This window comes from Heterocephalus glaber, unplaced genomic scaffold (genome assembly GCF_053883595.1).
Source record: "Heterocephalus glaber isolate CG9 unplaced genomic scaffold, H.glaber_assembly_v1.0 deba00001431, whole genome shotgun sequence".
NCBI classification, from domain to species: Eukaryota; Metazoa; Chordata; class Mammalia; order Rodentia; family Bathyergidae; genus Heterocephalus; species Heterocephalus glaber.
In genome coordinates, this window is record NW_028258295.1 from 2,859,044 (window position 1) to 2,884,017 (window position 24,974).

The window sequence follows — 24,974 nt, forward strand, 5'->3', positions numbered from 1 at the left end:
ATAATCATTTGTTAAGTGCTTGTTGGGTTCTTTGGCAGAGGTGTTTTGTGAGTGCATTCCTTTCAAGAAGCAGAGGAATAAGAAAGATAGAGGTGGCCTGAGGTAGTCTCCGAGCCTCCCACAGTGGGTGTGTGAAGCTGTTGGATACCAAAATGCTGGCATCTTGGTATTTTAAGAAGTATCGTCTGGTTTCATGAGTAATGGCTCTGGATATGAAGTGTCCCCAGAAGATTTTCAGAAAAGGACTAATTGGCACAGTCCTCTTGTGGAGTCATGGCTGCAGCGGATTGCCACGCACTTCAGCAAGGCAGGGTGTTTGCTAACACACAGGCCTACACCATGTTCATGAGGCCCCATGTTTACCATCACAGACAGACTGTATTTAGCAGGAAAGGAGAGAGAAAAAAATCCTCCTTGAAGTCACTGATGAAGCAATATTCTTTTGGTGGCAAATAAAACATAGTCATTCCAGGGAGCATGGGCTCTTTTGCCAGGTGAGAGGATTTGAAGGCTTCGTAGAGGACAAAGCATCCACCTCCAGCTTCTGCTCTGTGCAAAGCAAGGGATATAGCAGATTTCTTTCCTTCTTTGTTCAGGCTTTAGCATCCCCAGAGGTCTCTGTGTTTTGTTTTTCTGGTCCTCAGCATGCATAAAAACCAGCATCTGTTAGCTCATGTCCCTTTTTTAAAGTTCCATATTTGACCTAGGAATGTGCAATATTTTTCTTTCAAATAGCCAGACCCACAAGAGTAGATTATGGTTGATGTTTAGAAAAATACTCAAGGTTAGTAATTTCATAGTGAAAAACTTGACACACTCTACTTCAATGCTATGTTTATGTCCTCCTGAAACTCAAATACAGAAACCGAATCCCCTATGTGATAATATTGATGGATGGAGCTTTTAGAGCATGATTAGGTCATGAATGGGAAAAGTGTCTTTGTGAAAGAGGCCAGAGGGAGACTGTTTGCTTCTTCTGTCATGTGAGGACACAGAGAAGTCAGCTGCAGCCTAGAAAAGGATCCTTACCAGGACTGCTACCCTGATCTTGGACCTCTCAGACTTTAAAACTGTCCAGAAACAAGTTTCTGTTGTTTAAAAACCTGCTGTTTTAGTGTATTTTGTTAGAGCAGCCCAAAGGGACTAAATACACATTCAGGTGGTCACAGTCGATATCAACCGTGTTGATAGAATGTACTCCGGATATGATGCATGAGAGTGATGCTTTACCTTCCTCCCCAAAGGAGGAATCTTTGTCTAATGATGAGGAAATGATCAGAAAAAATTCCACCTGAGGGACATTCTACATGATCCCTGACCACTCTTCTTCAGAGCTGTCAAAATAATCAAAACTGAGGCTGATCGCCTGACGTCAAGGCAACATTGTCAAGCCTCACCCAAAGTTGGGCGTTTAAACAAGCCCAAGAGAGTGGCAGCGGGAGAGGTTCACTATAGAAAAGCTGGAGAGCCAAGCATGGTCATGGATCCTTGTAATACCAGTGCTCGGGAAGGCTGAGGTAAGAGGATCTCCAGGAAGTGGAGACCAACCTGGGCTTACCTAGTACTCAATTTGACAAGTTGGAGTCATGGTGTGAGTATAAGCTAGTTGTTCTTGGCCCAGGAGGCATTGGAAAGTCTGCTCTCACTGTACAGTTTGTTCAAGGAATTTTTGTTGAAAAATATGATCCTACGATAGAAGATTCTTATAGGAAGCAAGTTGAAGTAGATGCACAGCAGTGTATGCTTGAAATGTTGGATACTGAAGGAATGGAACAGTTTACAGCAACAAGAGATTTGTACATGAAAAATGGACAAGGCTTTGCTTTAGTTTATTCCATCACAGAACAGTCCACATCTAATGACTTACAAGATCTGAGAGAACAAATTCTTCGAGTTAAAGACACTGATGATGTTCCGATGATTCTGGTTGGTAATAAACGTGACTAGGAAGATGAAAGAGTTGTAGGAAAGGAACAAGGTCAAAATATAGCAAGACAGTGGAACAACTATGCATTCTTAGAATCTTCTGCAAAATAAAAAATAAATGTTAATGAGATCTTTTATGACCTAGTGTGGCAAATTAATAGAAAAACTCCAATGCCTGGGAAGGCCCACAAAAAGTCGTCATGTCACCTGCTTTAATATACTAAATGCACTGTAGCTCTGAACCAGATCTGAAGAACTGTTGCCCAATTCAACAGTTCCAGCATTCCAACTTTGTTAAACCTACCAACATCTTAAACAAACTTTCCTGTGGTGGTACCCTTTAAGAGGTGGATGAAAACTACTATATCAGTTTGCACATTCTAATCACTTTCCAGTATCACAAGAGAGATTTTTTACTTATATAATAGTCCTAGAGTATGCAGCTGGCAAAACCAGAGGCTACATCCAGTATTACTGCTAAAAGACATTTCTTCATCCAGCAATGTTGTACATGTATGAAAATGGTGTACTGTATACTTTAACACACCCCATACTTTGTATTGGAGAGTAAAATAATGTAAATCCTAAAAGCACCACTATTTTAGCTTAATAAGAGAAAGTCCAAAGAGCTCCTGTATAGACTACTCCAGATAACTTTGCTTCTTTGATACTTGTAGCTTATTGTAATTTTTTTTTAAAAAATCAAGGTCATTATCATTGTATTGTATGAAATAAGTGCTTTGATTAACACAGCTGTATAATTTTTTAATTTTTCAAACACCTGTAGAGACAGTGATCTCATCTTTAAAATATGATAGTTCTTTCAGTATAATGTCTTAGATTAAAGACATTGCCTTTAATATCTGTTGGGAAGGAAAAGTCCAGACTTTTCAAATTTCTTTATTATATGTTTCCTTTTTTGTTTTCGTAGAGAACAATGTTTATAGTTGTGTGTACAGTGGGGATCTACAACAAGAAGTGCATATTTTCAAACAATTTTTTAATGATTCAACCATTTTATAAATCATTTTTAGGCTTCTACAGCTGTAGATTCTCACTGGGAATCGCTTGCTTGCTCACCCATAAGTGTATTTGCAATACCAAATATACAGGCTTAGTATTTTTTCCTGTTAATGATTGTTTCACATGTGTAACGTTTTGGTTGAGATGTCAAATGGTGGATGAGTACTATGGATGTAAATGTGGGAAATAATTTTAATCATGTGTAATTGGTCACAAGGCCTAATTTGCAATAACAATTGCTGTTTTATTTAACAATGCCTTATTGCTTTGTATGCATTAACATTTGAGGGTAAAGATTGTGTGTCTATCCAACAGGGAGCCACAGTATTTAAACTGACCAACCTAATGTTACAACTACTTTGAGGTGGCCAAATGTAAACTAAAAGCCTTGATTAAAGTGGTGCAATTTTGTATAACTTAGCATCAGTAGTTCAAAAAATTTGGATTGCCATGCCAAAAAAAAAAAAAATCAAAACTAAGAAAAGTTGAGGAAATAGTCAGTAAAAGGCTTAAGGAGATATGACAAAACATGCAATTGGTGTCTGGAATGGGTTCCTGGAAAGGAAAAAAGACTTTAGGTAAGAACAAAAGAAGACTGAATGAAGTGTGGACATTAGTTAATACATAGTGTTAATATTAGTTCAATAATTGGGACAAATATACCCTACTAATGCATGAGGTTAATACTAGGGTAAACTAGTATGGAGTATATGGGAACTCCATGTATTAGCTCTGCAACTTTTTTTGCAAATACAGTATAAAACTCTTCCAAAATGTACAATTCATTTTTTAAAATAGCTCACATATCTTCAAATCAATTCATTTTAAAAGGGGCCTCCTTGTTTTCAAAGAATTTTAAAAATCATCTGGTCCAATGGTTTTTGATATTCATTTCTTTATACAAAACACTGTTAAAATATTAAGCAGGAGTCCAATTACATTGCATGTGTAGATTTTCTCTAGTTGAGTAAAGCAGGAACACTATGTCCTATTTGGTCCCCTTCTGCACATCCTGCCTGCCTCTAGGCTCCTCCAAGGAATTCCCCAATCCTGTAGGCACCACCAGGCTCTCCCCATCCCTCCTCCCCTCAATCTGTCTTTGAACATCTCTGGAATTGGGTATCTACCTTCTTGAAAAGAGGTTGTTATCTTTTTTATAAATTTTGACTCCTGCTATGATTCTTGGCATTTTTTAACATTAGGTCAAATGTCTTTAAAATTTCTATTGATCAGACTAAAGTTCATACAGAATATATTTCAAATATAATTCTCCATGGAAATTCTCTATTTCTTTGAAGAGAGATACTTTTTCTTCTGCCTCAACCCCATTGCTCACTTCCTATATGGAATAATGCCTCTGTCCCAGCCCCAGGTTGATAGTGATAGAGTGGTATGCCACTGCACTCTGTCCTACATGGGCCTGCTGACAGGTCTGCATGATCCCATCTACAGCTTCCCTGAGCTTCCCTGGCTTCCCTACTCCATTCCATGAGCCTTTACTTCACCCACTTTCCTCTGCACACCCTACTTCTCATGCTTGTTGCCCCTTTGTTGAAACTACTTGCAACCCAGCCCTAGGTCCAAGCGGCTGCCCACCTTCCCTTCCCCCAGTCTGCCGAGTGCAACACAAGGGCTTGGATTGGTAGCACTCTAAAAGTATAGTTCCTAACCTGAACTTAGCCCTTCTTGCTACACATAAAACTTATTTCCCAACCCAGCACTATCTTTCTTTTTTTCACAGTGGCATTTTCAAATCTTGGGCTGAGAGTGTAGCTCAGTGATAAGAAAACAAGGCCCTGCGTTCATGACCCAGCAAATTGAAAAAAAAAAACAAAAATACTTAAATCCTCTTTATTGCACTTTTTATCAATTCAGCTCCACCACTTTCCCCATTTCAGGTCAGTCTATAAATTCCTTAGCACTATTTTAAAAATAAAATTGAAGTTATTGAAATAAGGAATGCTTCAACATTTTAACCGCATACCTAAGTGCAGCAATGGTCCTCCTCTTCTCTCACCATCAGTGCTTTGGCACTCATTCCCTCCTGCCTTCTCAGGGCTGCTTTAATCCATTAACCCTTTATATCTGTCCTTCTATCACTTAATGAAATTTCCTTTATTAAAATTACCAAGTCCCATGCAGCATCTTGATTTTCTTAATCAAATCTTTTACCAAATAGTTAACTAGACTCTTACATACCAGACATTGTATTATGTAGTGTGGATACACCAGGGGAAAAGGTAGGCAGAATCACTGCTCTTATCAAGCCACAGTGGTGTGTGTGTGTGTGTGTGTGTGTGTGTGTGTGTGTTCATGGGGCTGGGGAATGATAAATAAAGGAGCAAGTAAAGTTACAAAGTCAGAGTATGGGTAGTAAATGCAGAGAGAAGAAACAAATCAGGCTAAGATGCAGGGTTATGCTTGTAGCTTGGCTGATCAATGAAGTCTTCTTGAAGAAGGTGACATCTGAGGTGGAATCCAAATGAAGTCAGGCCCTGGGCCAATCTTGGATCTGGGCAAAGAGCATGTCATTTAGTGGGAGCAGCAAAGATAATGACTCAGTGTCGAGAAGGCTGTGATATATTTGAAGAGCAACCAGAAGACCCACATAGTTAGGTAAGAGTCAGTAAGTCAGTAAAAGAAGAGGAGGACCAAAAAATAAAAAAGAGGAGGTTGAAAAGAGAAGCAAATCTCCAGCTGAAATGTCTTTGACCTTTGTGACGCTTTCTTGTTCCAGTTCCCAGGTTTTTCTCCTATTGCTCTTGAGACTCCCTCTCAGCCTCTTTTGCACATCCTACTCTTCTGCTTGTCCTTTATGTACTGGTGTCTGTCAAGATTCTGCCTAAGGAAAAAAAAAAAAAAAGATTCTGCCTAAGCCATCCTCTCTTTCCTCTGAACATCCTGTTCATAGACAAGGCATAGAGAATCCACTCAATAAAGGATACTTGATTTTGACTATTTTCAGTCCCACATCCATTCTGGTAATTATCCTCAAACCAAAATCTGGATTGTCTATAAAGCTATGGCACTGTGGTCAGTATTTATCTATGATTCAACAAAGCAAAGATGAAAATGGGATTCTTTCCTCCCTTATTTTTAGGTCGCATCATTCTATAAATGTAGCCCTATTTGCTGATCATTGCTATCATCCTAATGGTTAGCACCTTGCTTGGGGGACTGCTGAATGAGTTCATGAATTCAGGAAATGAGAGGCAAGGTTTCATTCTTTGGCAATAGTTTATTCTATTAACTGTTTGTTATCACTCCTATTATATTCTCAAGCTCCTATAGACAAAGTTTCAGAACTCCTCAGGCTGTCTAGGAGTCAGTGTTACATTTCCTAATGATATATTTGGCTCATTGTTCTAAGATTTCAAGATTTTTAGGCATGTTTTTCTTCAGTTACCATGATGACTCTCCTTCTGGGTTTCACATCATTCTTCAATTTTGACAAGAATGACTTTTGTATCTTCCACTCAATCATTGATAAAATTGTTGAATAAGAAGAGGGCAGAATGCACAGAGCCCTCCAGATAATAGGATAATTTCTGAACACTGTTCTGTGACTAATAAGTGCAGTGATCATAGAATAATGAAATTATTTAATTTGGATGCCAGAGGGGACATGGAAGATCATTAGTCAGACCTGTATATTTTATGGATGAAAATGCTTCTATACATTAAGTAATTTCCTCAGTAACACAGTTAATAGGGGAGAAGCTAGGATGTGAATCCAAATGCCATTTACTGTAGGTTTCGCTATGTAATTTACTTCTGTCCCTTTCTTTTTATTCTATGGATTATTATGTGTTGCCATAAAGCAAATTACCTAGAACCTAGCAGATAAGAACATGCATGAACATGCTTTAAGACCCATAGGTTCCTGGGTCAGAAACTTGGAAAACTAGTGACAGAAGGTTCTAGCTTGGGGTCTATCATGATTTGTGCTTAGATGGCCACTGAGACTGCTGCCTTTTGAAGCACTGATGGGGGCCAAAGGATCCAGTTCCAAGACGCCTTGCTTATGGGGCTGGCAATGACAGGTCCTCATTTCTCATTGTGTCCATCTTTCCATGTGGCTGTTTGGGGTCCCTCTAAGATGACAGCTGGATTATCCCCTAGTAAGTGATGAGAGAGAGAGAGATACAGAGAGTGTCTTTAGGAGCTCATCTTAGAAGTCACATTCTGTGATTTCTGTACCACCCTATGGGTCACAGGTTGGCCCCATTCTTTGTGGCCAACATCTACACAAGGGCTGATACCAGGAGGCGAGGACCACTGGGGCTGTTATGCTGGCTGCCTACCACATTCGGCTCTCTCCACTTTTGCTACAGTAAACTTAGAACCCTCAAATTATCTTTGTTTCCTTCCCTTTTGTCATGCAGCCACCCAAGGGGTTTTGTAGAATGCAACTCTGATAAGATCATCCATTCTACACTTTCGATTTCTTTTTAAAGAATTTAAAAGTTTCTTGTTGCTAAGATAATCATATAATTTATTGTCCAAACCAGAGCAATTTTGAGAATTAAATGGATTACTACTAACAATTAGGCATGAACCAGAGACACAAATTATTGTGATCTTGAGGAGAACAGGAATTATAGTTATCCTTTGGCTTACCAATTAAGAATTAGAACATTATTTTGTCTGTTGCTTTTTAAAAAAATACTGGCAATAGCGCTCTCATAATTTTTCTGTCTTATTATCAGTATCAATATTCCTTCTGCTCCATCAAGAGATACTATTTTGTGTTTCCCAAACACGCCCAGCATTTAGCATATTCTTGCTTTTGGATATGCTTTTTCCATTTTGCAGGTGGACTGTTTTCTCAACTTCTACATCCTATGGATTTCTTTGAGGTTGCAATTGCTACCTCCTCCCACCTCACTGATTTTATCTTGAAACCTCCACAGTAACTTTTACCCTTCCCTTACTTCTCCCTGCTTCTCCCCACACCACCCCCATTTTCTTCTTCTCCTCATTTTTTTCTCCAATTCTCCTTTCTTTCCCCCTTTCCCCTACTCTTTCTCCTCTCCATCTCCTCCTTTTACTCTCCTCCTCCTCCTCCTCCTCTTCCTCCTGCTCCTCTTCCTCCTGCTCCTCTTCCTCCTGCTCCTCCTCCTCCTTCTTTTTCATGCTGGGGACCAAATGCAGGGTGTTGCACGTGCTAGGCATATCCTCTCCCTTGGAGCTACACCCTCAGACTCCAGTAGTTCTCACACACCTTCTATGTGCTCAGTATCATCTAAGTATGTCCATGCATCTGGCATAAAGTTATTTTGTAGTTCCTTGTTTATCTATCTCTTCCCTGTCTGCATTACTACAACAGAACACCACAAACCGAGTAATTTATAAACAATAGAAATGTATTTCTTGGTTCCAGGAGCTGGGAATTCCAAGATCAAGGCACTGTCAGGTTTTGGGTCTGGAAGGGCCCAACTTCTTCTTAGAAGTTGGTCCTCTGAACAGTGTGTCCTCCAGTGGGGAGGAACACTCTTCTCACATGGCAGAGGGGTGGAAGAGCCCAAGGAGAGGCTGAAAGATGGCACCAATGTCTCCCACGGGAATGGAGTTGCTATAGTTTAACCACTTTTTAAAGCTCTCATCTCTTAGTACCATTAACAACTGCAATTAAATTTCAGTAGGAATTTGGAGGGGACAAACATTCAGACCATAGCACCCCCATACAAGTTTATAACCCCTTGAGTATAGCACCACATTATGCTCAGTTAGCCATAATCTCAGTTCAGTATAAACCATTGAATGTTGTAGGTCCTTAATAACTCTACTTTAATGAAATCAAACAGATTCTGGGAAAGGAAAGCTCTGTAAAGATACAGTTGATTTTCACAATAAGAAAGAAACCACTCAAAAGTGCTTTTTTAAAACAGTTGAAACACAAAATTAAATAATAAAATTTTGGAAATGCATGGAGGGAAATGGCCAACCTTTCTTTTCTTACAAGAGTAGGAGAGAAAGATTTCCTCACCCCTTTTAGTTTTTATGTGAGCTCTTTGGCTAGTTCTATAAAGCCAACTAACAAGACCTGATTAAATAGAAAAACAAAAGTTTGATTAATTTTGGTGGTATGTGAGGATCCTCACATGCAAGTAAAGTCCAAAGAAATGACCAAAGCATAATACTTTCACATTGTTTAGATAAAGACCAATAAATCTGTGAAGGAATTGTCACCAAGCTGGGTCTGTGAGGTCCCAAGGATGAAATAAGGAACCTCTCCCACACTTTTAAAATAAGTCTGCAGGTTCACTGACTCCTGGTGTGGAAAAAAGAATTTTCAGGACCCTTCAGTGAAAGAGACATGAGGAGGGGTTATTAGCATGCACTCAAAGAATGGAGCAGGTGAGACTCATTACAAGCCAGACTGGGGTGCATTCACAGGGGTGTCTTCAAGATGGGTGATCAAGATGTGTATTCTCACTGTCTGTCAGGTCACAATGCAAGCCATCTATATGTGTTTGAAGTTGAAGTATGCTGCCCACCAAAATTGCTGCTTCCTTGGGGTGAAGGAAGTACAATTTCTAGGTGAAAAGGACAGGTCCAGTGCCCACATTTTCAGGCTTATTGTAAAAGGTCCTTTAGGAATTTCCTCCAGTGAGTTTCCTAGAAGGGAAAAAGGCCTGACTTGAAGCTACAGTTTTTGTTAAAAGTACAACCTCAAAATCTCAATTTCCTTGTCTCCTTTCTACCTAGTTTCTATTTCTTTTATCCTACCTCAGAATGACAGCACAAGTGGATGTCTGGACTAAGGTAGCAAACTCTAGAGCTATTACTGAGAGATTATGTAGACACTTGTGAAAGATAAAGGTTATGTCAAAGAGTTTGTTTATTCAGGTTCACTACAGCCCTTATTACTAGTCTCTGGTGACCAGGGCTATTTTGCAGCCTTGGTGTATGAATCCAAGAATATTTGTTACAGCTCTTTGGGTGACTTTAGTGGTTGGTCAGGGTTGAGAGCCCCGTGCTCACTATGAGGCCTGGATGGGGACAAAGAGATCCAAGTTGCTGGATGATCATGGATAAGTTTCTGTATCTCTTCTGGCTACAATCCATCTGTCAAATAGGGCCTCCTGTTCAAAATGTTTTCCTGTCCTGATGAACTATTAAGAGATTGAAAGGAAGTGTCAGAGAGAAAAGGCAGCTAGAAACAAGGACTGTACAAACTCTGGTCCCTCAATTGGCTTTAGCTGCTATTTCTCATTAGTAATGGTTTGCCCATTGTTTGGAAAAACTGAGGCTGGATTGATGAGGGTACCTCACTATGGTGGGGAGGAAGCTTCCTTCTTCTCCTTATCACTCTGGACTCCTCTCCCTTGAGAAAGTCTGCTGGCTGTTTCACTTTCTTATTCATCTCCATTTCTTAGATGTAGAAGTGCTGTATCCTTTGGTCCTTGCTCTGCTGCCCTCTCAGGTGTGGCAAACCCAGTAAGACCTGTTTGTCCTTGCCCCCAAGGGTACTATTCATGGTCTGTAGGGGTACTCAGTACCTGGGGATAGGAATTTAGCTTCAGAGAGCATCTCCATATCCTGTTAGAAGATTCTGTGCATTTTTCTCTCCTTTAGGCAAAGAAGAAAAAAACAGAAACTGCTCATAATCTGGCATTAGGGAGATACTGATAGGTAATGTTTGTGGAATATTTTGTGAAAGGCAAGATCTTTATGTGCCTTCTCCAATTGTTTCACACCAATCCAGCAAGATAGGTATTAATTTTTTCTTCAAATCAACTTCATTGAGGTATAACTTATATATAAAAACACAGCTTGATGAGTTTTAACAAATGTGCACATAAATCTCACCAAAATCAATGTATAGAATATTTCCATACCCTATAAAGTTCTCTTGTGATCTCTTCATCCAATTTAAAAAAATCAAAAAATCAAGAAAAGATTCCAGGCAATCTTTGATTTATGTCAGTCACAACAGATTAACTTTGTCTACCCTAGTATTTTTTATATATAGACATAGAGTGTACTTTCATGTCTGGCCTCTCATCCTCAGCATATGTAATAGAGTTGAGATCCATCCAGGTTGCAGCAAGCAATAGTAACTCATTTCTTTTTATTTGGGGGGAGTAGTCCATTGTTAGAATGGACCATAATTTTATCTGTTCACCTGCAGATGGACTTCGGATTTTTTTTTTCAAGATCTGGGCTATTACAAGACAAGCTGCTATGAACATTCAAGTGCAAATCTTTGCATGAACATAACATCATTCCTTTGGGGAAAATACTTGAAAGTGAAGTTGCTTAGTTGCCTAGTAAATATATATTTTATTTGCTTTGTGTGTGTGTGTGGTTTTTTTTTTTTAGTACCAGGGATGGAACTTGGGACCTTGTTCTTGTAAGGCAGGTGGCAGCATCACTGAGCTAAATCCCCAGCCTGATATTTTTTTTTTTGGTAAATATATATTTTAGAAACTGACAGTTTTTCAAGTGCTTGCATGAATTCAATGAACATATCCTTGTTGGCACTTAGTACTTCAAACTTTTATATTTTAGCAATTTTAATATGTTGAAGTATCTCATTGTGTCCTAATTTCTATTTTCCTGATGATTAATATCAGTAAGCTTCTTTTCACGTATTTATTAGCCATTCATTTGTTTTCTTTATTTTTTATTTGGACTTTTTTTTTTTTTTGAGTCAGGGTCTCACTATGTAGTTCAGGCTGGACTTGAGCTTACTATGAAGCACAAGGTGGCTTCAAACTTAAAGCAATACTCCTGCTTCAGCCTCCTGAGTGCTGGAATTACAGGCGTGCACCACCACATCTGGCTGGATATCTTTTTAAAAGATACTTCATTGAGATAAGATTGGCAAACAAAAAAAACCATCCATGTTTAATCTATATAAATTGATGAGATTAGAGACAGGAACACACCCATGATGTAAACCTATTCATTATCTCCAAAAATTTCTTCTCCCCTACTTTGTGTGTGTATGTGTGAGCTTAGCAAAATTTTAAGAATTCAATGCAGTATCCCGAACTATAGACCCTGTAATATATGATATTGTGGATGTCTGGGATTTATTTACCTTGTATAACCAAAACTTTATACTCTTTGACTGACACCTCTCATTTCCTCTCCCTGACAATCATGACCACTGGCAACTATGACCATTCTGGTCTCTGTTATTATGAGTTCAATTTTTTAAGATTCCTCATATTAGTGAGATCATGCAGCATTCATCTTTCTGTGCCTGGCTTATTTCAATTAGCATAATGTCCCCCCAGGCTCATCCATGTATTGTATTTCCTTCTTTCTTAGAGCTGAAATATTCCATTGTATGTGTATAAACTACATTTTCTTTATCCATTTAGTCACTAATGGACACTTAGGTTGCTTCCATGTCTTTGCTATGGGAATAACACTGCAATAAACATGGAAATGCAGGCATCTCCTCAAGATCTTCATTTCAATTCCTTTGAATAAATACTCAGAAGTAAGAGTGCTGGATAAACTAGTAGTTTTAGCTTCAATTTTTTCAGTAACCTGTGTTTATCAGCTTTCTATTACTGTAAAAAAATACCTGAGATGATCAACTCATAAGAGGAAAGGTTTACTTTGGCTTACAGTTTTAGAGGATTCAGTTCATAGCCAGGTGGCCAGGTGCTTTGGGGCCTATCTTGAGGCAGTACATTGTGGTAGGAGCATGTGGTCGGGGAAACAGTGACCTCATGGCAGCCAGGTAACAGAGAGAAGAAGGGGCCTGGGTCCCAATATCCTTTCAGGCACACTCCCCAGTGACCTGACTTCCTTCTCCTGGGTCCCCACCTTCTAAAGTCTCCCATTACCACCACAGATGGGGACCAAGCCTTTAACATATGGCCCTTTGGGGACACTTATTCAAACTATGGTACCTCCACACTGTTTTCTACAGTAGCAGCACCAGTTAACATCCCCACTAATAGTATCCAAAAGTTCCTTTCTCTCCATATTTTCATCAACATGTTATTTTTTTCTAATAGCATCAAAAAGGTGTGAGATGATATCTCACAGTGGTTTTGATTTGAATTTTCCTAATGATTAGTGATTAGTGATGCTGAGCACCTTTTCATATAACTGAGGGAGCTCTCTGGGGTGCTTTGGACACTAGTCTCATTCCTATGGGCTCCATCTTCATAACCTAATCACCTTACAAAGGCCTTACTTCTTCTTTTCTAATTCTTAATATCAATCCTTGTTAGGATTTCAACACGTGAATTATGGAGGAGACATAAACATTCAGTATATATTTTCTCACGTGCAATAGGTTGCTTTTTTGTTTTACTGATTGTTCCTTTTGCTGTGCAGAAAGCTGGGAATTATTATTACTCTTATTTTCTAGTCAAAAAGCCAGAGACATAGAGAAGTGAAACCTATTTCCCATGGTTACTTGACTCAGAAAGTCTGAAAACAGACCCCCACCCTCTGCTATTATTGAACTTACTGAATCCCAATAACTACCATACAAAGTAGATTCTTATTCTCACTTTATAGATGAAAAAATGAAGGTACAGTGAGGCTAAACAACTTTCTCACTGTCTCACAGATATGACGGAATTGCTTTAACAATAACTGAACGGTGATTGACTAGCTATAGCCCCAAATGGCACAAGAGTCTCCTATTTTCTCTCTGAAGAGGTGGAAAAGCAGAAATCATCTGGCCATTCTGCTGGAGGCAGCCTGGGCCTCCTGACAGGAGGTGCCTGCCATCCCTGGCCTTAATGCTTCTAGTCTCCTGGGGTGTGGCATGAGCTTTGTGCTCTGCTGTCTCCTGTGGGAGTCGCTTGTCCTGATGGCCTCCTTCTCACTACATGGCCCCTGTGTCGGATGGAAATAGCAAGTGGTGCCCTGAGAAGTCCTCCATCTGGCACTGGAAGCACCAAGGACAGGCTAGCCACTAATCTGAAGGGTTACAATGAGAATAGTTTAGGGTAAGGGGCTGTGGATGGTGGCATATGCCTGTAATCCCAGCTACTCAGGAGGCTGGGGCAGGAGGATCAAGGCCAGTTTGGGCAACTTAGCAAGATCATGCCTCAAAATAAAATTTAAAATGTTAGCGGGTGTAGCTTGGTGGTAGGGTGCTAGGGTAGCTAGCTTGCTCGAGGCTCTGTGTTAAATCTTCAATACCACAAAAGGAAAAAGTACAGCCTAGGGTAGATGCCAGATTTAGTGTTTACTGAGGAAGAATGAATTGAAAAAATAGCAGCCCACTGGGTGTCACAGTGGGGAGAGATATCACTCGAAGGCTGACTAAATGACACCTTCTGCAACTACCCCAGGCACTAAAGCCCCCAAAGGGGCTGTGTTCTCACACTCAACTTCTGAAGAAGAAATCTGCCCTATAGTTTATCTCTGGTTAGAGGTTTCCTAACAACCAGATAGATAACAATAATAAAGGTAATAATAATAGCTGTTACGATTAACTATCCTGTACTAAATAGTAACTATGCACCAGTGTCTATGCTAAGAACTCTGAGGAGTCATCACAAGGCCCTGGTAGGACCTGTGCTCACACCCACTACATAGATGAAGAATATGAGATAAGAGTGGTTAGTTGAACTTCCTGGTGTCACAGAAAGCAGGAAACAGAGTCAGAACTCGAGGCCAGATCTCCCTGGCTCCTCCTCAGAACAATCTGAGCTTTTCTGCTCTCCTACTTGCTGATTTTCTCATGGCTGCTCTCACAATAGTGACCCCAAGAGCTTTCCCGATTTAGAATTTCAGAATGCCAATATCCTAGTTTTTTTTAAGAATTAAAAGTGTTTTTTCTAGTCTGTCATTTTTAGAAGTCATCCTATTGTAAAATAAAATATAGATACAGGAAATGACACACAAGAAATACAGGCATCTCGGATGCCTGTGTGCCGCAATCCAGCCACAGCCTCCTTCCTCTCCTTAAGGAATTATTCCCTTCCCTCAATGCAGTCATTTCCTTAGTCTTCTCAGCCACCTGTGACCCTCTGGCATTCTTTATAGTCCTTCCCATTAAAAAATATAGACATGTCTTAGAAGCCTCTTTTACTATATAGGTTCATCTGGCTTCTCTTTTCTTTTTGTTAAACTTTAGGTTCCAGAGTGGGCTTTTGCCCTACAGTTTCTCAGTGCAGTTTGCTGATTGAAAACTCAGAGTGCATTTCAATGTGGTCTCTGTACTCTTCATTTCACGCAGACTGGTTGCTGGATCCAGAAGTTAGAGACAACTAGGTTTGATCTTTTTGGCAAGATTATGGGAGGTGTTAACGTTCTTTCATCAGGAAGCACAAAATGTCTGGTTGTCGCTCCTTTTGTGGTATGAGTAGCCCTTGGTGCTCAATGTCTAGATTCCCTGATTCATTGAATGTTGCAATATTGTAAAACTCCGTTGTTTTGTTTTCATTCATTTGTTGGAATACCTTTTAAAGGATGTGCTTTCCCTCAACAAGTATTTGATTACCCAGTGCTATAATGGATACAGGATGCAAGGATAAATGCTTTAGTTTGACAGTTTTCAAGACAATAAATTACTTCCTAGAACAATTGAGAGTAACCATGGAAGACAGTCAGTTCATTGTTATTTTTAAAATCTAGTCTCGCCTGGTGTGGTGGCACATGCCTGTAATCCCAGCACTAAGGAGGCTGAGGCGCAGGAGGATCACCTCAAGTTCGAGACCAGCTTGGGCTACCTAGTGAGTTCAAGGCCAGAATGAAATACATGACGATGAGACCCTGTCTCAAAAAATTCAAATCAAATCTAGCTTCGAATTTTAAAAGTGAGGTAACTGAAACCCAGACAGGTTAAATAACTGGCTCAAGATCACAGTACATTAGCTGCAAGCTAGAGTCAGAATGACATTCTCCTGCCTCCTTGCTGCATTCTCATCATCTCTTTTCAGGAGCAGAACCCAGAATATGGACCCCCTAGTCTCAAAAACAGTTCATGAGGACTGGGAATGTACCTCAGTAGTACAAGGTACTCAGCATCTCAGCATGTATGAGGCCCTGGGCTTGATACCCAGCACTACAAAAAGAAGAGTTTGGGAGAAAATATGAAATGGGCAATCAATAACTATTCAAAGCATCACTGAACTTCTCTCTTGACTCAGGGTCACCCTTATGAGCCTTGCCCCAAGCTGAAACTCACTCGTAAGGAGGGGGGGCAGCCTGCAGACTCTGCGCTGTTTCTGCAAGGGGCTGAGCTACCAACCCTGGAAACTGCCTGGTGCCAGGGAGCCGTGGGAATGGGCCCAGGTTGCTGTGAGGAGGTTTTCAGCTTTGGCTGCCACAGAGCAGCCTCTTGCCAAATCCCGTCTTGCTGATTTCGCAGCAGGAAAACGGGAAGTCAGAATAGAAAGTTCCAACCTGTCAGTTAGAAGGGGAATAGCCAAGAAACCATCTCTCCACCGTGCTATCAGCACGAGAATGGTAGTGAGGGAGAGAATTTGATAAATAGAAGGGATCAGGGAAAGGGATGGTGGAGCAAACGGGAGTAGGAGAAGAGAGAATATATTGCAACAGAGAAAGAGAGAGAGCCTGCCTGCCACCTTCTAAAAACTACCCAGCAGTCCCTTTGCTCGCAGTCCCGCTGTTCACACTGTTTATGTAGCTGATGACCTTGGCAAACTCACCCGGTTGTGTGCCCGAGCCTTCTCTGCTCTTCTTCCAGCCCCCTCGTTCCCCCCTCATGGGGCAGGGGCAGGGGGAGAGTGACGGCAGCAGAGAGGCCAAGGGGAGATACTGACAGACATCCTGCCCAACTTGTGGGTTAGCCAGCCCATCAAGGCCGAGGACAAGGCTGCTGCTAGTGACTCTGGGCTCCCTGAAATCCACTGTTGTGGTTACCCTGGCAGGAAAGAGGGCAGCTTGGACTGGGCTCTTGGAGAGTTAGGTGAAACTTGACAGTGGGAGATACTGCTGCACCAACTCCAGACACTAAGATCTTTGGCCAGAGAAGTACAAGAAGCTGATCACCCTAGTTCTCTTCATGGCAGAAGACTCTGGAGGACTTAAGCCTTGTACAAACACTAAGTGCATTGTAGGCAAGGTGCTATGGTGGCACCCGCCTGTAATCCCAGCACTTGGGAGGCTGAGGCAGGAGGATCACTGCGAGTTTGAGGCCAGTCAGAACTACATAGAGAGACCCTGTCCCCCCCCCCAAATGCTACAGTGGAGGTTTTTTTAAAATTTCTGGTTATAAAATCAATTTAGTAAATTGTCTAGAATATTATTTAAAAATGAAGTAGAATAGAATACACAACAGGCCAGGGTATTACATGGGGAAAGTATTTTCTTCAACTCTTATCAGTATTGTGTGTACAGGGTCACACTGTACGTATTTCCTACTATGGATGACAGCAAAAACTGATCATCACTGCTCTTTTAAGGAGTCTGAGGTGTGAAAAGTTGGATTCACTGTAGGCTCTGCCATTAAATAGCTGTGCAATTTATGGAATGTTGTTTAACCTCACTGAGCCTCATTTTTCTCGTCTGTAAAGTAGATGGATGAAACCAAATAACAAATCAGAATGATGGCTTATAAGGTTTCCTTTAGCTTTCATAGCCTATAATCTTTTGGGGGGTTTTGTTTTTTGGGTTTTTTTTTTTTTTGAGACAGGGTGTCAATATGCAGTTCAAGCTGCCCTTGAACTCACTATGTAGCTGAGACTGGCCTCCAACTCACAGTGATCCTCCTGCTCCAGCCTCTCCAGTTCTGGGATTACAGGTGTCTGCCACAACACCCAGAATAGCCTATAATTTTAAAATAAATAAAAATTCAACCTTTTTAATAAAGGATTTTCAATGGGAGAGATAATATTCCTTTCCAAATAAAGATTGACCACTATGCAGTAATGCAGATGGTACTAATATGCAATAATTTCTATCAAAAAGTGACTGTTTGGGCTGGGGATTTAGCTCAGTGGTTTGGCTGCCTCCCTTGAAAGCACAAAGTTCCGAGTTCGATTTCCAGTACCAAAACAAAAAGCAAAACAAAAAAAAAATGCCTGTTTATCCTTAGGTGCAGCTCCTTCATTCCCTCAGCAAACATGTATCAGTGTGCCACTTCCTGTCCCAGCTGCTGAGAGTCAGCTGTGGGATAAAATATAAACATCCCTCTGCTCATGATATTTCCCTTGGCCCTCCCTGCAGCACTTCAGGTGATTTTTTTTCTTTTACCATGCCTTTAAAACAAAAATAAAAGCAACAAATCTTCTGAAGGTTTGAGAATAGACTGTTCATTTTTCAATAATTTTGGATTCCTGGTGTTCCTTTCCATGAAGTGGGGATATATTCATGGAATGCTACCAATATAAGGATTGAAAGACCTTCAGAGGGTCTTTTGCACTCAAGAAGGGTGACCTGACCTGAAATCCTCAAATAATTGGAAATCTGAACATTCCAGACTGGAATTATTATTTTCTTTCACCGGTCTTTCTTTTCAAGGAGCTCTTGAAAGCTCAAACAATTCACTATATGGCAATTCACTTTATAGCATTCAATTTTTACTACTTGACATATCCATCTGCTCTCAGGAAAGAGATGAGATGACTCTCCTGAGGCCTTCCAGAGTGGAACTGCATCTCTGTGGCCCACATACCAAGGACTGTGGTTTGGAGGAGGGGGTCGGTCAATGAAGCCTGAAAACTCTCTTGGCTCTCAGGATGCTTAAATGGAAACCCTTAGGAGAGCTCTAGGCACCTTGGCATCAAAAATCATCTTGGCAAGGGCTGGGAATTTAGCTCAGTGGCTCTGCCGCCTGCCTTGCAAGTGCAAGGTCCCAAGTTTGATCCCCGGTACCAAAGACAAACAAACAAAAATCATCCTGGCCACCAGGGGGCATTAAGGACCTGTTTTCCATATCACCAGGTGATTGCACCTTGTTCTGCCTGAAAGCTTGGCAGTTTTCAATAGAGGTAGTTTAATGATCTTTTACAACCATTCAGTTCCAATTGCCAGGCCAGTAATCAAATTGATGGGAGCTTATCTTTCTCATCTGATAAAATTAAATGTGCAGCTGTATTCATTGATTTCATAGGTATCAAGGGTCATTTATGTACCAAGCTCTGAACTAGGCTGTATGACCACAATCTTCAACAAGACAAAGCCTCTCCTCTCCAGGGGCTCATTGTCCAGGTTGTTCATAGCCTACAGACAAGTGGCCTGTTGTCCCCTGAGGTGGCTGTGCATGGTCCTGAATCTCAGGTGATGAGACTTTTTTCTTATCATAAGGTGAAAATTCTAGACATTATGATCAGAGAATGCAGATGTCTATGAATGGGATTTAGGAAAGTGGCCTCTTAATGCATTTGGTGTTGTATTTAAACTTTGGATTACTAGTATTGGGCTGCCTCTATAGCTTGATGATGAATCCTGGGCAAACCGGAATGGGTCAGCCTTTCTGGACCCATTTTTCTCAGTTATGCTAATAAAAAATTAAATGAAATGGAAGGGAGCTGTAACATGGGATATTATGCAGATACTGAAAACCAGTTGGGATTTTACTTCCCTTTTGTTATGTCCTTGCAACTAACTTTTTGCACAGCTGAGAACTCCCCTTGCCGCTCTTATTGGGTGTAGAGACAAGGTCTAGGCTAGGTTAAAAGTAGCATGGACCTTTTTACCAAATGGTGCCAAAAGAAGGAAGTCCCTGCACCTCCCCAAACCAAAACAAAAGCCATGGCTTTGAAAACTACAAAGTGAATGCTAAAAGGTGTCCACAGCCACACAACAAAGATCTCTGTGTCACCTACTTCCTAGTGGCCTGAGACACTGTGGCTCTGCTGTGTCCCTCTAAATCACTATAATTATCAAAAGAGCTTGTCCAGCAGTTACGTGGTAACTCTGGAGGCAGCCCAAACACCTTGAGAAGAGTGGCTGTTGGGGAAGCAAGCTTGACTACCAAGCCATCATGGAACCCTTGACCATGAGTCTGTCATGAAGAAGATAAAAGATGACAGCACAGCTGTGTTCATTGTGCCTGTCAAGACCAACAAGTACCAGATCCAGCAGGCTGTGAGGAACCTCTGTGGCACTGATCACTGATGTGGCCCAAAGCCAATGCCCTGATCAGGCCTGATGGAGAGAAGATGGTATGTCCACTGGCTCCTGATTAAGATGCTTTGAATGTTGCCAACAAAATTGTGATCATTTAAACTGAGTCCAGCTGGCTAATTCTAAATATACAGTTTCTCACTATATAATAGCAAAATAAGCCAGGTGTGGTGGAGCATGCCTGTGATCCCAGCACTCAGGGGGCTGAGATAGGAGAATTGCCTCAAGTTTGAGGCCAGTGTGGGCTAGATAATGAGTTCAAGGGCAGCCTGAACTACACAGCAAGACTTTGTCTCAAGAAAGAAAGAGAAAGAAAGAAAGAAAGAAAGAAAGAAAGAAAGAAAGAAAGAAAGAAAGAAAGAAAGAAAGAAAGAAAGAAAGAAAAAGTATTGGGTCCAAGAAATGAATAATTGTCCAACCAAGGGATTAGAGTCTTCCTTATTTTTCACAATAGCTTGGATGAGTTGAATGTATATATGGATGGCACGTGACAGCTCACTGCTTTCTAAGGGATAGCAGAACTGAATGAGAACACATTTGGGGACTTCCTCTCCTACAGTGCTTGAGCCAGGGGACTGTCTAGTGCAGACTGAAAGTCTTGGCAAGATGACCTGTGCACTGAGGCACTAGCAGTAGTGAGCAACTAGAAATAAATGGAATTCTCCAAGATACAAAGGGACTCTGGTAGGATAATTTGGATGACCTCTAAATTGTCAAACTTGAGTTCATGCCAGATGGCTTTGCCTCTTGACACTAATACTGCCCCAGCCTGTGAAGATTCAGATCTGTACTTTCCTAAGCTAGACTTCTTTTTTCCTTCCCCATTAAGTTTACTGGTACATTTTAGGTATAAAATACAGTTACATTCATCATTGGGATCTTGTACCACTACATGAGTATCTTGGTTCTTATTTTTTTCCCCTTCCCCTGCCCACCCTTCCCTATTTGCAAAGACTTTGTTTCCATTTTTTTCCTTTTCTCATATTTTTTCTTTTCCCTTCTTTCCTTTCCCCTACCCCTCCCACTTCCCCTGCTCCTTTAGACCTTTTCTTCCTATTATGCAATATCGATTATACATTTTTAAAATTACAATATCAAGATCTAGGAGACGTTACCACAGATTTTACAGAATTTAAAAGGATATAGAAAATATATTACAAAAATCTTTTTTGAAATACATTTGACAACTTCTAAGAAGTACCTTGGAAGACAAATTAATGAAACTAACTCTGGAGGAAATATAAAATTTGAATAGCACCTATTAAAGAAAGTATATTCCTAGCTTGAAAACCTATCTATATGACACCAATAGGCTAGTATACATTTTAACTGATAAATTATATCAACATTTAAAGCAGAAAAAAGAACGAACACTTCTCCCCTCATTTTAGGAAATCAACATTGTGCTAATCCCAAAACTGGATAAAGATAATAGAAGAAAAAAGTATGAACATAGATAGAAATTTGTTTAACAAAACAAACTATTAGAAGTGAGATCTGGCAGTATGTAGAAAGTGGTTTTATTATAGGGATGGCAGTGTTGGTTCAGCATTGGAAGATCCACCCCAAAAGTTATCTTTTTTTTTTTTTTTTTGCCCGGGTGCAACAGTGCACACCTGTAATCCTAGAATTTGGGGAGGCTGAAGCAGAAGAGTTGCAAGTTCAAGTTTGAATCCAGCTTGGGCAACTTATAAGTGTAAAATATATATCAGATTTCAAAAACTTAGTACAAAAAAAGAATTAAAAAATATATATATTTGGCAGTTCTGGGAATAGTAACTAGGGATGCTGCACCACTGAGTTACATCCCTAACCCTTTTTATTTTTTTATTTAATTCTTTTATTGGTACATTTTAGGTATGTAATACATTTACATTTATTATTTGGTGCTTGTACCTATACATGATGTATCTTGGTTCTTTTTTTTCCCCATTACACCTGTGTGTCCTTCACCCCCTCCACCCTTCCCTATTTACATAGACTTTGTTTCCATTTTTTTCTTTTCTCATAATTTTTCCTTTCCCTTCTTCCTTTTCTGCTTCCCCTCCCACCACCCCTACACCTTTGGACCTTTTCCTATTTCAAATTATCAATTATTCATTTTAATCATTTTAATCCTTATTTACACTTTCAGTTTCTCACACTAGAGAAACTATTCGGTATTTACACATGTGTGTCCTATTTATTTCACTTAAGAGGATGGCCCTAATATGCATCCATTTAGCTACAAATGTCTCTAGTTTCTCATTCTTTATGGCTGAGTAGTACTCCATTTTGTAAAAAACCCCACATCTTCTTTATGCAGTTTCCAGCTGATGGGCACTTGGCCCGTTTCCAAGCTTTAGCTATTACAAATTGTGCTCCTATAAACATGGATGCGCATATATCGCTGTGGTGTGATTCTTTTAATTCTTTTGGGGAAGATACCCAGCAGGAGAATAGCTGGGTCAAATGGGACCTCTAGTCCTAGTTCTTTTTTTTTTTTTTTTTGTATATCCTTTTATTGGTACATTTTAGGTGTACAATATAATGACATTCATCATTGGAGATATTCACCTTTACATACTCTCTTGGCTCTTATTTTTCCCCCTTCCCCTACCCTCCTTTCAACCCCTCCATCCTTCCCTATTTACTAAGACTTTGTTTCCATTTCTTCGTTTTCTCATATTAATTCCATTCCCCTCTTAACATTTTAGTCATCATTTTAACAAAGGAAAGGAAAAAGCCATATGATCCTGTCAGTAGTTGGAGAAAAAGTATTGGACTAAATTCTACAGCTGTTCATGGTAAAAGCTATCAGGAGACTAGAAGTAGAACAGAATCTTCTCAACAGATCAGATATGTACTCCATACTTCCAGCGAGAACGCCTTATATGAATGGAGAAGATACAATGCTTTCTCCTTAAGGTGGGGAACAAGGGTGGATATGCTTACTCTTCATCTATCCGTTAAACTTGGAAGCAGCCAGCAGAACCACTGAGCTAAATCCCCGGCCCTATCCCTGAAACATAGACCCAAACCAAAATAGTCTGGCAATAAAATGACACAATTAGGTTATCATTGGCAAGGTAGAAGTAAAATCTCTTTTTTTGGTGCCGGGGATCGAACTTGGGTCCTTGTGCTTGCGCAGCAGGTGGCAAAACCGCTGAGCTAAATCCTCGGCCCTAGAAGTAAACTCTTTATATTTAGATGAAATGATCATCTACAGAGAAAATACTAAGAAATCTCTAGGAGCCCCTAGAACTTGTATTTGAATTTAGCAGGATTAGAAAACACAAAGTAGGGCCGGGGATTTAGCTCAGTGGTTCCACTGCCTGCCTCGCAAGCACAAGGTCCCGAGTTCAATCCCCATTACCAAAAAAAAAAAAAGAAAGAAAACACAAAGCACATCTAAAAATTTAGCTCTATGTATACTTGCTATAAATGAAGAATTGGATATTGAAATTCAAAAGTCATGTAGGAGTACAAAGGATCTAGAAAAGAAAACAGTATTGGAAGACATTTAGTACCTAATTTTAAGACTTCCTCTAAAGCTACAGTAATCAAGGCAGTGTTGGTATAAGGAAAGACATATAGATCATTGGAATAAAACAGAAAATCTAGAAATAGAACCACACATATATGGTCCACTGAGTTTTGAAAGATTATTTAACATTAGCATTTTATAGAATATAAACTCAATTCAAGAGCCAAGGAAGAGATAGTGTCTTCAGCAAACGGCACTAGAACACCTTGTATCCGAATATAAAAAATTAACCTCAATCCTTTTTTTCCGTACATGAAAATAACTTGAAGGGATCTATGAACCTAAATAAGAAAGCCTAAAAGTATAAAACTTTAAGAAGAAAGTATAAGGGAAAATATTTATGAATTCAGGGTAGGCAAGAACTACCTAGGATACAAAAAACATCATGTATAAACGAAAAAAAATTGATAAATGAGATTCCATCAAAATTTAGAACTTTAAATGACATCATTAAAATGAAAAGTAGTCCTTAAACAGACCATATTTACAATGCATATAATCTAAGAGCAGAATATATAAAGAATTCTTCGAGCTCATTAATAGACAACCCAATTAAAAATTAGACACAAGAAGATGATAAATAGCCAGTACAGCATAAGGAAAGGTGTGCAATACTAGAATCAGAAAAATACTAATCAGTACAATAACAAGATTGAACTATACACTCATTAGGGAGATGAAGTTAACAGTTTTAAATGAACAAATGTCAGCTTAGGTGTGATCCAGTTAGAACTTTCTAATACTGCTAATGTGAATATAAAATGATAAAACCATTTTGGAAAACAATATAGAAATTTCTTGTATTACTGTTAAGTACCAACAGTCCTGTTAAGTTTTTACTTGAGAGGAATGAAAACACATGTTCACAATAGATTTGTACGTACAAGTTGAGTATCCCTTATCTGAAATTCTTGGGACCAGAGTGTTTCAGATTCTTGTTTGAAATCCACTTGATCTGCAAAGAGGATAGTTACTCCTGCTTTTTTTTTTTCAGGTTCCTGTCACATGGAGTATTGTTTTCCACCCTTTAACTTTCAGACTATGAGTTTCTTTTTGAATTAAATGTGTTTCTTGTATGCAGCATATTGTTGGATCTTGCTTCTTGACCCATTCTGCCAGTCTATTTCTTTTGATTGGTGAATTGAGACCATTAGCATTGATGGTTATAACTCATACATATTGACTTATCATTGTCATGACTTTTTCTTTTGTTGGCTTCTCCTCCTTTGCATTTAATTTCTTGTCATGCCCTATGGATTCATTCAGCTGGGCTTCTTGGGGTTGTGATCCTCATTGTCTTTTCCTAGGATATTCTCTAAAACTTTTTGGAGTGCTGGTTTGGTATTCATGAAGTTCCTAAGGTACTCTTTGTCATGAAAGTATTTACTTCTCTATCAATTTTGAAAGATAATTTTGCAGGGTACATCAATCTGGGTTGGAGGCTGTTTTCTTTTAGGGCTTGAAATACATC

General features: G+C 39.8%; 1 protein-coding gene and 1 pseudogene across 3 annotated transcripts in view; both read left to right on the forward strand.

Moving 5' to 3' along the window:
• Positions 1 to 23,804, forward strand: part of LOC101699463 (ras-related protein Rap-1b pseudogene) — a 30,376-nt pseudogene extending 6,572 nt beyond the window's left edge. The window contains exon 2 of the transcript XR_015451723.1: positions 1,523 to 23,804. The product of XR_015451723.1 is annotated as a ras-related protein Rap-1b pseudogene (transcript). The remainder of the gene's footprint in view (positions 1 to 1,522) is intronic.
• Gramd1b (GRAM domain containing 1B) overlaps positions 1 to 24,974 on the forward strand; it is a 251,281-nt gene that overhangs the window by 35,607 nt on the left and 190,700 nt on the right. The gene's annotated exons all lie outside the window — the stretch shown is intronic.